Source organism: Schistocerca gregaria, chromosome 2 (genome assembly GCF_023897955.1).
Source record: "Schistocerca gregaria isolate iqSchGreg1 chromosome 2, iqSchGreg1.2, whole genome shotgun sequence".
NCBI classification, from domain to species: Eukaryota; Metazoa; Arthropoda; class Insecta; order Orthoptera; family Acrididae; genus Schistocerca; species Schistocerca gregaria.
In genome coordinates, this window is record NC_064921.1 from 679,043,719 (window position 1) to 679,055,876 (window position 12,158).

Consider the following 12,158-nt stretch of genomic DNA (forward strand, 5'->3'; position numbering starts at 1 on the left):
GGAACTCATACGTCAACAAAACATGAACGTGCGAGGGACCAGTAGCACACAGTTGCGATACTTGGGCTGAGGTGGTTGGTCGCATTAAAAGCGCGTCCGTCCAGACGATTTCGTGGACTTAATAGTTTTAGCAAACGTTCAACAACAGTTCATGCGGTTTCCTCCGTGCTGGGAACTTTGTCTGGGAGTGACGTTTACGGTAAAGTAATGCCGTAGTTGTATCTGAATTGCCGTATCGTGTTTTAGTAGGAATTTTTAGTCGCTTTGTTCTCTACATACATACTTAAATCTTTCTGCTTGTAGTGTGCTTTTTTTGCTTATTGTCAGTTCATTTAGTTGTCGAATTCCATCTGTGCGCGTGTTTAAGAGTCTTGCCACTAGTTCCGCGGGAGGAACGGAAACATTCTTTTACTATGTTAGGTCTGCAATAAAATTGGTTTCCTTCACTTATCAAATTGACATGAGTTGTAGGATTTTGTTTAAATATTCTGGACATTCACATCTGTGCATTATTTTTGATTATTCGCGAGACAGCTGACCGATGAAACGGTTAACAAGTCTATTCACGAATTTTAGATTAGTGTGCCTTTATAACTGGTTCATATTTTGTTTAGGAAATGGTTCTCATAAATATATTCAGAATTACGTGTGACTCTTCAGTAATTACTAATTTGTTTTATGAGTTGCCTAAAAATAAGAAAGTGGTACGAGAAATTGATTCCCATTCTTGGAACTAATCACGAAGAATATTTCCTTTCAGTTGATTACTTAATTCACTGCGCATCGCTTCTCTGGTACACTGCGAAATCTGCGTTGCAACTCTCTTGCTTTTGTCCATGTAGGTACTTAATGGACTTCGCCTTTTTTTCTACTCTACGGTTCATCATTGCGCCTGTCTTGCCGTAATCTTTCTCAGACTTATTGGGTATTAAACCCAAATAACCGGGCTGTGCTTTCTCCTGGATTGGAGAAAATACTTTCCGTGAATTGCATAAGAACCGAACTGGGACGCTTAGCGCCTCTTGGAGTGTTACATATTTCCCATAAAAACTTGCTGAATTGATAGAAAAAAAAAATCAGTTACGTAGTGTATGAAAATCTTCGAACGAAGAACGCAATTGCCTATGGTCATTTCAGCCTGAAAGATTCACTTAGGCTTCGCGCGCTATTGGGAAAGACTGTTTCGTCACGGATACAGGGGTGGAGTCCTTCTTTAATAGAATTGAAAACGAATAGTGGGCAGTTTCTTTGTGTAAATCCTCTTTGCATTATAGCAGCGACTGTATTTTACGACGTGGACGTCCGTCCCTTAGCGCTGTTACCCTGGTGCCACTAAAGAAACGAGCAGCTTACACTTTTTTAACGTAGGTTTGCTAACCTGTTAACAATGAAACATTTGGGTATATAGTGTAATGTTGAAGGGGTAATTTGGCAGGTATATTGACTTGTCAAAAAGCATTTGGTCCAACGAATATTCATATTTAACATCGCCAGAAAAATGTGCATTAAAATTTTACAGAATACTTAGTCACGCAGACAATTACTTCGTCATTTAACAAATATCGGCCCATTAAGATAAATTTTGGAGTAACAGGAAATAAATTAGAGCCAAACCAGGAGAATAAAGTGTGTGAAGAACCAATTCACACCACGTCTGTTGCACTGTCATCGTGCTATTGCTGTTTGTAGAATGGAGCGTTGTCATAGTATGTTTTGTAACGAACGCCAAACGAGCCAAGAATGGAAAGTAATAGGTGCTGATAATGGCAATTCTGTGGTCCTAGCAATCTGTCGGGACTGTGGCCTTGTAGATAAAATGCGATCTTCTGTCTAAACGACTAAATGCTCTTCGGCGAGTAATTGCACATGGTCTGTGGCTGAGTATAGGCAGTGTATCATCATTTTCTCTCCTTCCTCTATCATTGGCAAATGATGCGCGGGGAGGAAGGTTGCCGCTACCTGATCACATATTTTCCTGGCACCATGGACATAAAGCGAGATAAAAGTTTGAGGAAATTGTAAGTATCCTATTGTTTTGGAACGCGGCTCTCGTGGTTTTGTGAGTAAACTTTTTCTCGTAAGGTAACTTTTGTCTTTTATCGCCTCACCAGTTTGTCGAGCATTTTTCAGGTTGACTGAAGAAATCCGTGAGGAATCGTGCAGCTCTTCACTGAATATTTTCCTTATGTTCCATGAAGGGGGTCCAGTTCGACGAAAAATATTTAAGAATTCCTCGAAGGGTTGTTCTGTAGGTGTACTTTAGGTACACTTCTTTAGGATTCTTTCGATAAACCTGTCTGGCATCAGCCACAATTATGTCTAAGTGATCGTTCCACATTAGAATACACTGAACGTATCCTTCGAAATAACCGAAAGTTGTGACAAGCCAGTACAGGAATCACTCATCGCGTCGTCAAACGAATAATAAATAAAACTTCGTTGTCGTTCAGCTTTACAGCAATACATAACGCAAAACTACAAATGTGTGTAAATATACAGTATATACATAAGACTTGTTCATAAAATTTAAAACCAAAATTACAATAAATTTCCAATAAAGTACAATATTAATTTTAAGCTAAAAGAATTTAAACATAGCGTCTTGCGCTACTGACGTTTAAGTAATTATGGCCGTCTCTCCAGCTGTTCAGTGATTTACTTACGCTGTAGTAAGGTATGACAATGTGCCTATTATTTCTGGTGCCACAAGAGTGCAAATCCCACCTAAATTGGTGTTCTGATAAGTTATTCTTTGTACACAAGAGAACTGTGTAAATGTACAACTTTGACACTTAATATTTTTAAATTAGTAAAAATGGCCTGCAATGAGCAAGTTTGTAATAATCCTAAGAACTTTCCTTTGAAGTAGCAAAATATCCTGAACATGTGCTATTGCCCCAAAATAGAAGCCCATAGTATATCATACAGCGAGAAAAAAATAGGCTGTTCTTACATAAGCCAAAGGTCCATGATTTTTTAAAATTTAACACTTCACTCTAGGCAACATTACACTAAGATACTTAAACTGTAGATCCCAAAACAATTTACTAACACCACCTACAAACTTAACACTGTCTAAACAGTTTTCTCCTGGCAAATCTCTGAAACTAAATGGTTAATTTTTACTTTCACTGAAAAAATTCATTACCTCCAAACCATATTGATACTTGTGATGGGGTGACTTTAGTCATAGTTTAAAGGGTATCAAAGTTTGAATTGACGCAGAAAAAAGTGGTATCACCAGCGTAGAAAATGGAGTGAGAAAGTGTACAAAATGTAAATTATTTATCATTAGAATAAATAACAAAGGTTCCAAAACTGAATCTTGTGGCACATCATGCTTAATATAGGATCTTTTGGTCTACTCAGGTACATTACGTTACCTTTATTTATGTTTAGAGACAGCTAGCACTCCTTGCACCAGATAGGGCTGACTCTAGAACATTTTTTCACACAAGCGACACGTCATTTGCTCGCCCCCCCCCCTACCCCTTCCGCCTCCTCGTTTATATTTTTATTTTAGAATCGGCAACATCTTGCTGTGTATAGCCTGCTGACAGTGAAGTCACTATCCTAACTCTGTCAGTGTTGTGTGCCTCTACGTGGCATGTTACTGCAGTGCTGAACACAAACAGAATGAAGCTGTTGCTGGTACTGGACTGCTCGCGATGTGCCGCTGCTGGAGCGGTATGTTTACATGACTGGGAAACGGTCACACAATATGCTAGTAGTGAACACCGGCCAGTATGGGCTCTAACTGGCTGACGCATGAAGCGCCTAGGTCAATGAGACCTCTAGTATCGTAGACTTCATTTTGCGAAAGTATTCCAAACTTCTGTTGAGCAGTGTACTACTAGGTGGCTGTAATTGAAGTGCAGCTACTTAGATATGTCCACTGTGGGCTGTAATTATCCCATGGCAACTAATCTTTATAGATATTCTGATGCGTTAATGTGGAACCGATTTACGAGGGAAAAAAATAGTTACAATTTTGGCTACCAAGTGCAAATCTGGCACAGCGAATGCAAGAAAGACGTACAGAAATGTTTCCATATGTAGTGGATTAGTAACGGCCAGGAAAGGTCAAACAAGTGAGAAAGGCATAATGTTGATTTTATTATTAACCGTCACTTAGTTTCTTCAATATGAGCTCTGGAGACGTCGACGATATGCTGTATCCGAAATACGACGTGACCAAAAATTGCTCGCAGCAATTTCTGTGGAACCTGAGCATGTTCATGTTTGATGGCCTTAAGATCAGGTAGAGACAGATGATGTCCCCAGCAAAAACACTTTGATATACCCAGAGCCAGAAGTCACATGGGTTCAGATCACTTGATCTGGAGACTATGCATCTGGAAAACCTCTGAAGATAACACGTTCGTGGAAGGTTGCATTAAGTAGATCTTTAACTGGGCGGGCGACCTGACGTGTTGCCCCATCTTGCATGGAAACAGTGCTTTCTACAGAGTTTCGCCCTTCCAAATAAGAAATCACATACTGTACGAGGTATCTGTAATGTGCAGACGTCACGGAAATCCTGACAACCCCTATGGGTGTATTCTCTTCCAAGCAGAAGGGGGCCGGGAATGCAGGTGCTTGTGAATCCTCACCACAGTCACATACAGCGAGTGCAATGGTTATTCATACAAATCACACCGTTTACCGGCACCGCAATTCGGCAGTTCTGTGTATTCACTGCACCCTGTAGTGTAGAATGTGCCTTGTCATTTCATAGAATGTCTGGTCAGATACAATTTACTTCGAACCGTGCCAGAAACAGAAGAGCCAGTTAAAGTTTCAGTCGCTGCACTGTCTGGATACCAGTTTAAAATACACGACAAAGCATCCGTACTGTTGAACATGGGATGGACAATTATTGTGACACGGCACGAGCACTGGCACTGACAGACAAGTGCTGCACGGTCAGTTACAGCAACAACCACCTCGTCAATAACTTGCACTGGAATAGAGCGCCTTCCCCGTCCAGGTGCCACATAAAGCTCATCCATGTTTTCCAACTGCATTATCATCTTATTTAAACCACTTAAGTACATCGGGCCTCTCCTCAGACTTTTCAGCCAGCGATACTGTCTCAGTGCAGCGCTGCAATTGCTGCCGTTCACATAAAACTGTTTCATTAACAGCGCACAGCCTCTCTCCTCGATAGCCATACTGTTCACTCACGTCGTGGATTGTCAAATGCCATAGCGTTATACAATGTGCAGCGCCAGATTTGTACCTGGTGGCCAAAATTGGAACTTTTCCATCGTAATTCGGTTCCGCTTTAGCTCATCGGCACACTTACAAAGTTTCGCTGCCACACGATAGTTAGAGCACTCACTGGCCCTCAGTGAGTAGCTGTAGTTTAATCATAACCACCCGAATCCTTTTCGCTACACAGTTCCATACCACGTGCCATTAAGTAACTGCTTCATGGCAGTAAAACTAATTGCGAATGTTCAGAGAGCTTGCTGCAGAGCGAGTCTAACATTAAAAACTAAACCGAGCGAGGTGGCGCAGTGGTTAGCACACTGGACTCGCATTCGGGAGGACGACGGTTCAATCCCGTCTCCGGCCATCCTGATTTAGGTTTTCCGTGATTTCCCTAAATCGTTTCAGGCAAATGCCGGGATGGTTCCTTTGAAAGGGCACGGCCAATTTCGTTCCCAATCCTTCAATAACCCGAGCTTGCGCTCCGTCTCTAATGACCTCGTTGTCGACGGGACGTTAAACACTAACCACCACCACCATTAAAAACTAAAGCATGCCAGGCAGGGAATGGTATCTGGGACTTCACACGAGGTCTCGAATAGAAGCGATGTTGGTACACAATGCTGGTTGCCATGCCTGTACTGTTGACGCAAGTTAGTGTAATTGTTGTTGTGGTCTTCAGTCCTGAGACCGGTTTGATGCAGTTCTCCTTGCTTCTCTATCCTGTGCAAGCATCATCTCCCAGTACCTACTGAAACCTACATTCTTCTGAATTTGCTTAGTGTATTCATCTCTTGGTCTCCCTCTACGATTTTTACCCTCCACGCTGCCCTCCAATTCTAAATTAGTGATCCCTTGATGCCTCAGAACATGGCCTACCAACCGATCCCTTCTTCTGGTCAAGTTGTCACAAAATCCTCTTCTCCCCACTCATATTCAACACCTCATTAGTTATGTGATCTATCCATCTAATATTCAGCATTCTTCTGTAGCACCACATTTTGAAAGCTTCTATTCTCTTCTTGTCGAAACTATTTATCGTCCATGTTTCACTTCCATACATGGCTACATTCCATACAAATACTTTCAGAAACGACTTCCTGACACTTAAATCTATACTCGATGTTAACAAATTTCTCTTCTTCAGAAACGCTTTCCTTGCCATTGCCAGTCTACATTTTATATCCTCTCTACCTCAACCATCATCAGTTATTTTGCTCCCCAAATAGCAAAAGTCATTTACTACTTTATGTGTCTCATTTCCTAATCTAATTCCCGCAGCATCACCCAACTTAATTCGACTGCATTACATTATCATAATTATACAAATGAATATGTTGCCCTGTACTAAATTGACTTAGAAGATTAAGCTACGTATCTCACAAATGCCTCTCCACTAAGGACGACATACCGAGTGATGTTTTTAGAAGTCTTAAGCCAGCTGGATATTCATTACACCAGTCATAATGTACACAATTTCTATACTAGGCGGCGGTGCGTGACTGTAATGAACGTTTTATGAAACAGTCACGCCGAGCACAGCAGTCTGTTGCCTTCTGGATCTCGTCAACGAACATAAGTAGTTATGGAAAGCATGTGGATTCCTACATAGTTCTTAGATGCTTCGAGAAGCCCGAGTACAAGAGTGCGACATATCTTTATTACTTCTACTACACTGTCTAGTCACATTGTGACCACCTGTCAGAACCACGAAGAACCATCTTTTGTAGCGCAGACTGGTGCAAGAGAAGCAGGAAGTGTCAGCGAGATTCGGATGTATCTTCGCCGAGGTCCGAAAGATTCCATTCCCCCGACGGTGGTCCGTTTTTTCCGCCGAATTTTATGGGAGTTTCGGGATGCTGTTTTTTTTTACACCTATGGCTCTAAATCTGCTGATCGTCTGGGCTATTCCTTCACGTCCTCTGTTGGCACGGAATGTCATCTCCTGCCAATTACATGTGGGGTGTTTACTGCGGAACTGATGGCAATTTCCCAGGCCCTTACCTTCATTAAACAGTCCCAACTCCACCGCATTTTGCTATGTACGGACTCAATGAGTGACCTTCAGGCTGTTGGCCTGTGTTTTTCGCACCATCTCTTGGTCTCGGCCATCCATGGCCGTTTCGCTTATCTTCACCATGCTGCTTGTTCCGTTGAGTTCCTTTGGGTCTCTGGCCATGTGGGTATCCCAGGTAATGAGCTCGCTGATCGTTTGGCTGGGGGAGCAGCCACTTACCTCCCTTCTCTGTAACCCCTCCTGCGGCGGATTTACGGCTTCACATCAAATCCCACTTCGCACAATCATGGGCCAACTCTTGGGAGGCTACCTCCCTGTCTAATAAACTTCGTGCAATTAAGGTGACACGTGTCCCGTGGCGTTCTTCCTTCCGCCCATCGCGAAAGTACTCTACCACCCTATGTCGTCTCCGCATAGGCCATACCAGGCTGACCCATGGATTTCTTTTGCATAATAAGCCACCCCACTTTGTGGTTGTGGAGCCTTCCAGTCAGTAACCCACATTTTGGTGGAATGCCCTCTTCTTTTGGATCTGTGTACTAAGTACAGACTTCCCCGCATGTTACCTTTAATATTGGCCAACGATTCCCGGATGGTCGAACTAGTTCTCAGCTTCCTCCGTGAAAGTGGCTATTTTTCAGTTTTAAGGTTTTTAATCTTACTCTGGAGTAGGGGCAGGGCGGTGAGGGTTGGGGTGTCTCACACTGTAAGCTGTGTTTGGAGAGTCCTGACTCCCTTCCCTGACAAAGATCCTTTCCTTTCCCTTTTACTGTTTTTTTATCGCTTTCCAGAATTGGTTAGTCTCCTCTTACAATACGAACTTCTACATTCTAGCGGTTGAACGCTGGGATATTTCCTGTCTCTAGCCTCGTGTTGCTCACTTGCTGACTTCCCTCATTTTGTTTTCACCATTGACAACACGACAGCACTTTTAAGTTTTTTTGGCCTTTTACCTTTTATCGTTTTGATTTTTCTGAGATGTCAGTCTGTCTGAATGGACCACATTTGAAACGAGGGACTGGTGACTTTACTGTTTGGTCCCTTCAACCCCAATCAACCAACCAATCAACGAGGTTCTGGAAAGTACCGACAACAGGGATGTGGCCCTAAGCAGACTCCAGTGCCGTGGCTGGGTGCGCTAGGTTTCTCGGATCATCATCTATGCAGCGAACAGTCCGACCGAGGGGGGGATCCCCACAGATTCTCGGTGGGGTTTAAATTCGGAGAGTTTGGTGACCAGAGAAGTACGGTAAACTCATCTTGGTGCTCTTAGAGCCATGCACGTTCACTGACAGCTGTGTGACACGTTGCGTTGTGTTAAATAGTTAAAACTCAATCCACAAATTAATATTTTGTGGCGAATTTTTAACGCATAGCACTTGATCTTTTCAGATCTTGAGCTGTGGCAGTAGTTCTTAGCAGAGAATGAGTGAGTATGTGAGATTTTTGAATTTCGAACCTGGACTGTTGAAATAACGTTCTACTGCAAGTCATATGTGTGGGCCACTGAAAAATATTTTGAACTTAGCACAAGTGGACTCTTCAGCCTTAAACTTGGGACTTAGTTAGTGCCCACGGTGCAAGAGTAGTGCAGAGGAGGATATTTGCAGTAGTTTCACAATCTTGTATGACATCAGAGCAACGAGGCAGGCTGTGTCAGCCATGGAATCTCACAACTGTTATCTGTTGTGACATTCCATGGCTGAGACATTACATTCCTGCAAGGGTATAAGAGATTGCGACGCACTGTCCACATGTTGCATCAGTCACGTGGGTTTGGCTCTACCTCTGTGTGAGAGAACGTTGACGCATAGGTGTCTATCATCGCTATCTGGCAAAGCACAGCGCCTGTTATTCGGGTGCTGCGGTGGCAGCACAGTACAGTACAGTACAGTGTAGGTGAGGAATCTGGAGACCTTTGTTTAACAAACAAAGCAGTTTGTACCCTACTCCTATCACCACCAACACGCGCGAAACCGCAAATAGAACTGTAAATGTTTGAAATCATTTTAAACTTAGGGCAACTGGGCTGTCATCATCGGCATGTGTGGTGGGTGAGCGAATTGCTTAGATATCATTTTAGCTGGACTAGTAGAAATTAGAATTTCCCGTCATTTTAAACTGATATCTTGGATTTGACATGGCATGTGACGTCAGGGGAAAAGCAAGTGGCCAGCTTTGATCTATGATTAGAGCACACAAAATCTGGCAAGCATGCTGCCAAAGCACATATTCACAAGTCCTCCATCTTGGATTCTATACATAGGACAAATGACGTGGAAGCCATGCAGCCTGGGCACGTATTCCCAGTTCTGCCATCTTGGATTTTGACGTCATAGGGCTGGAGGGAACCCAGTAGGACAAGTGGTAATGTTGGATCGCCATTTTGGAATCTGATATCATAGAGCATGGGAAAAACTAGTAGAAGTAACCTACAGCTATGTAGCCTAGGTCCGTATCCCTGCGTCTGACATCTTTTATTGTGGCATCAGAGGGCTGGGGGAAAACTGGTCATCTGAAGAATGGAATAGAACTCGTCGGCTTTGATAAATGAAGTCATATTTTAGTGACAGATATTATCGAGCCGTAGATAATAAATCAGTTATCTTCTGTAGCAAAGAGTCATTGTAAATAAAAATAAATGAATGTGTTATTAAGAGACAAAATTTGCATATGCTTTTTGTTGCTTGGGGTAATTTTAAATCATTTGTGCACATACTTTGAACGATACCTTTGTCTGATAGTGAGTCGTTCTATTTGCTATTTCTTCTGCTGCTGATTCGTGTCCTGTAGTATGTATTGTAGATCAACAGAATAATAGGATACTAGTAGTACAGAAAGAAAAAAAACAAAAAACGAAAAACATAGCACTAGGATATACCTCAGCTGAACTACGAAGGTTGTATCCTATTCTTTAGTTGACCTATGTAGATCAGTTGAAGTACAGAATAAAAATTGTTTGTCCTTTTTCGCCTTCGCTAGTATTAGTATCCTATATACGTCAACTAAGTACGAGATACAAATTTTACGTTTGTTACTGTTTTTCGTCTCCGCTAGTACTAGTATCCCATTCTTCATTTCACCTATACAGCAGCGCCCCCCCCCCCCCCCCCCCCCCCCCGAACGTCTCATACCAGACGAGTGTAACCCCCCAATTGTTTGCGTGGTAGATTAATGATGGTGTAAGTGTTTATGGAGACAGTGTTTGCAGCAAACGGTCTCACACTAGCACATTTAGACTATTTTTAATTTCCAGCCATTTTATACGTACGGTAATTGGACTATGCGATAGGCGTGGGGAGGGGAAATCTGGCAGCAGTGTATGTTGTTATAGGGGGAGGAGGAATTAGCAGTAATGCTAGCATGGGATCGGATGCACCAAGCCTTACTATTCATATAATTGCCTATTAGCATGTGGAGTTTCTGGACTCTGTATCGAGTGATGGATAAAGCTCTAGATATTCTTTAATGTTGACCTTGTGTAATTTGTTGTATAATCAGAGGATTAGAGAGATATTTCTCTTCAGAACAAATTGGTCTATTTGCATTTTCTCTATATTTATTCCTCAATAATAAGAGCTGTATTTGTCAGTACCGTGATGTTTCAGTGTGAACTGTTACTAACGGCCTCTGTCCGTATGCAAGTGCCTTTACTCAGATGTATAATCTACGCAAGAATCTACAGTCTGTACGGTGTGCGCAGGAGACATAAATTAATACAATAAAGTAAAATAAGTAAATCTCAGCGTGTCCTTCATGCTTGTAAGGCTTTCTCTTCTACAAACGGCCTCTTCCGTCAGACTTGGGGAGATACAGGAAAAAATTATGTAGTTTTATAACTTTTTTACACACAGTGTATTTGACAACACCAAAGATGTTGAACATCGATATTTGAACTGAATGGTCTGGATCTTAATAAGTATGCAAACGAAGATGAATAATTTTAAAACAAATCTTGGTAGCTAGATTATATTATCAAAGTATTATTTATTGAATCACTTAAGTCTGGGAAAATGGGGCAATGTTTGGCGTATTAAACGGAAAGCTGCACCGTGGTGTGCAAAGTTTATCGTGTGGCCGTGAACTGGCGACTCTAGACTGTGTGGCGGGCTTGCACTTCTTGTCAGTGTTTCTCTCGCGTGCATTCAGATCTGTTGAGCGTGCTTGGAAGCGGCACAGGAATAGAACTGCGGCCACCAGCCCCAAGGTAACAAACATGTGATAGAAATATACGTACTTCCGCACTTGTGTGTTCTCTAGAGGAAGACGGTGGACACATCACATGACGCTGTCTTGCATCGCAGCAGAAAACATAGCTTCTGCGGGATGGACATCTTTCTCGCCTAAGGAATCGTGAACCAAACCTTCAAAGATGAAGATATTGCACCCTACGTTTTTGATGGTCTTTCAGAAGTAATTTCGGATCGCTAAGCTAAACATCGAAGGAGTGCTACTTCGATGCAAGCGGAAAGTAGTGTTGAAATACTTAAGAAAAGGGTTCATAATGGAGATAGATGTTAGCAGGATTTAAAACCCCCGTCCGGCTATCCTCATGAAGGTCTCCCGCAATTTCCACAAGTTGTTTTAAATACTGAGGTGCTCTCTGAACATTCTGCGACGAGTTTCTTCCCGCGTATGTTCGGTGGAAGTTAGCGCTCCATCTCTCTCATCAATTTTTTGACGACCGTTAGTCTGATTACTTTTCTAATCCTGTTCTTTCTGCTACAGAACGAACAACGTTTGCATAATAACTCAGTGATACATGGTAGGCTGTTTATTCATGATTCCTTTAGTCTCTCATCTACCAGCGGAAAACAGAAGCCGTTTCAGGATGGAAGTAAATGTCGCCGTCGTCATCTTCAGACCGAAGGCTGGTTTCATGCAGTTCTCCATGCTAAATTGCCCTGCGAAAGTAATGCAACTTACA

At 42.4% G+C, this 12,158-nt stretch overlaps 1 protein-coding gene across 1 annotated transcript in view; it reads left to right on the plus strand.

Moving 5' to 3' along the window:
* Positions 1-7: 7 nt before the first annotated feature.
* The window catches only part of LOC126334751 (uncharacterized), a 475,549-nt gene continuing 463,398 nt past the window's right edge, over positions 8-12,158 (plus strand). The window contains exon 1 of the mRNA XM_049997319.1: positions 8-199. The gene's annotated coding sequence lies outside the window, so the exon portion shown is untranslated. The remainder of the gene's footprint in view (positions 200-12,158) is intronic.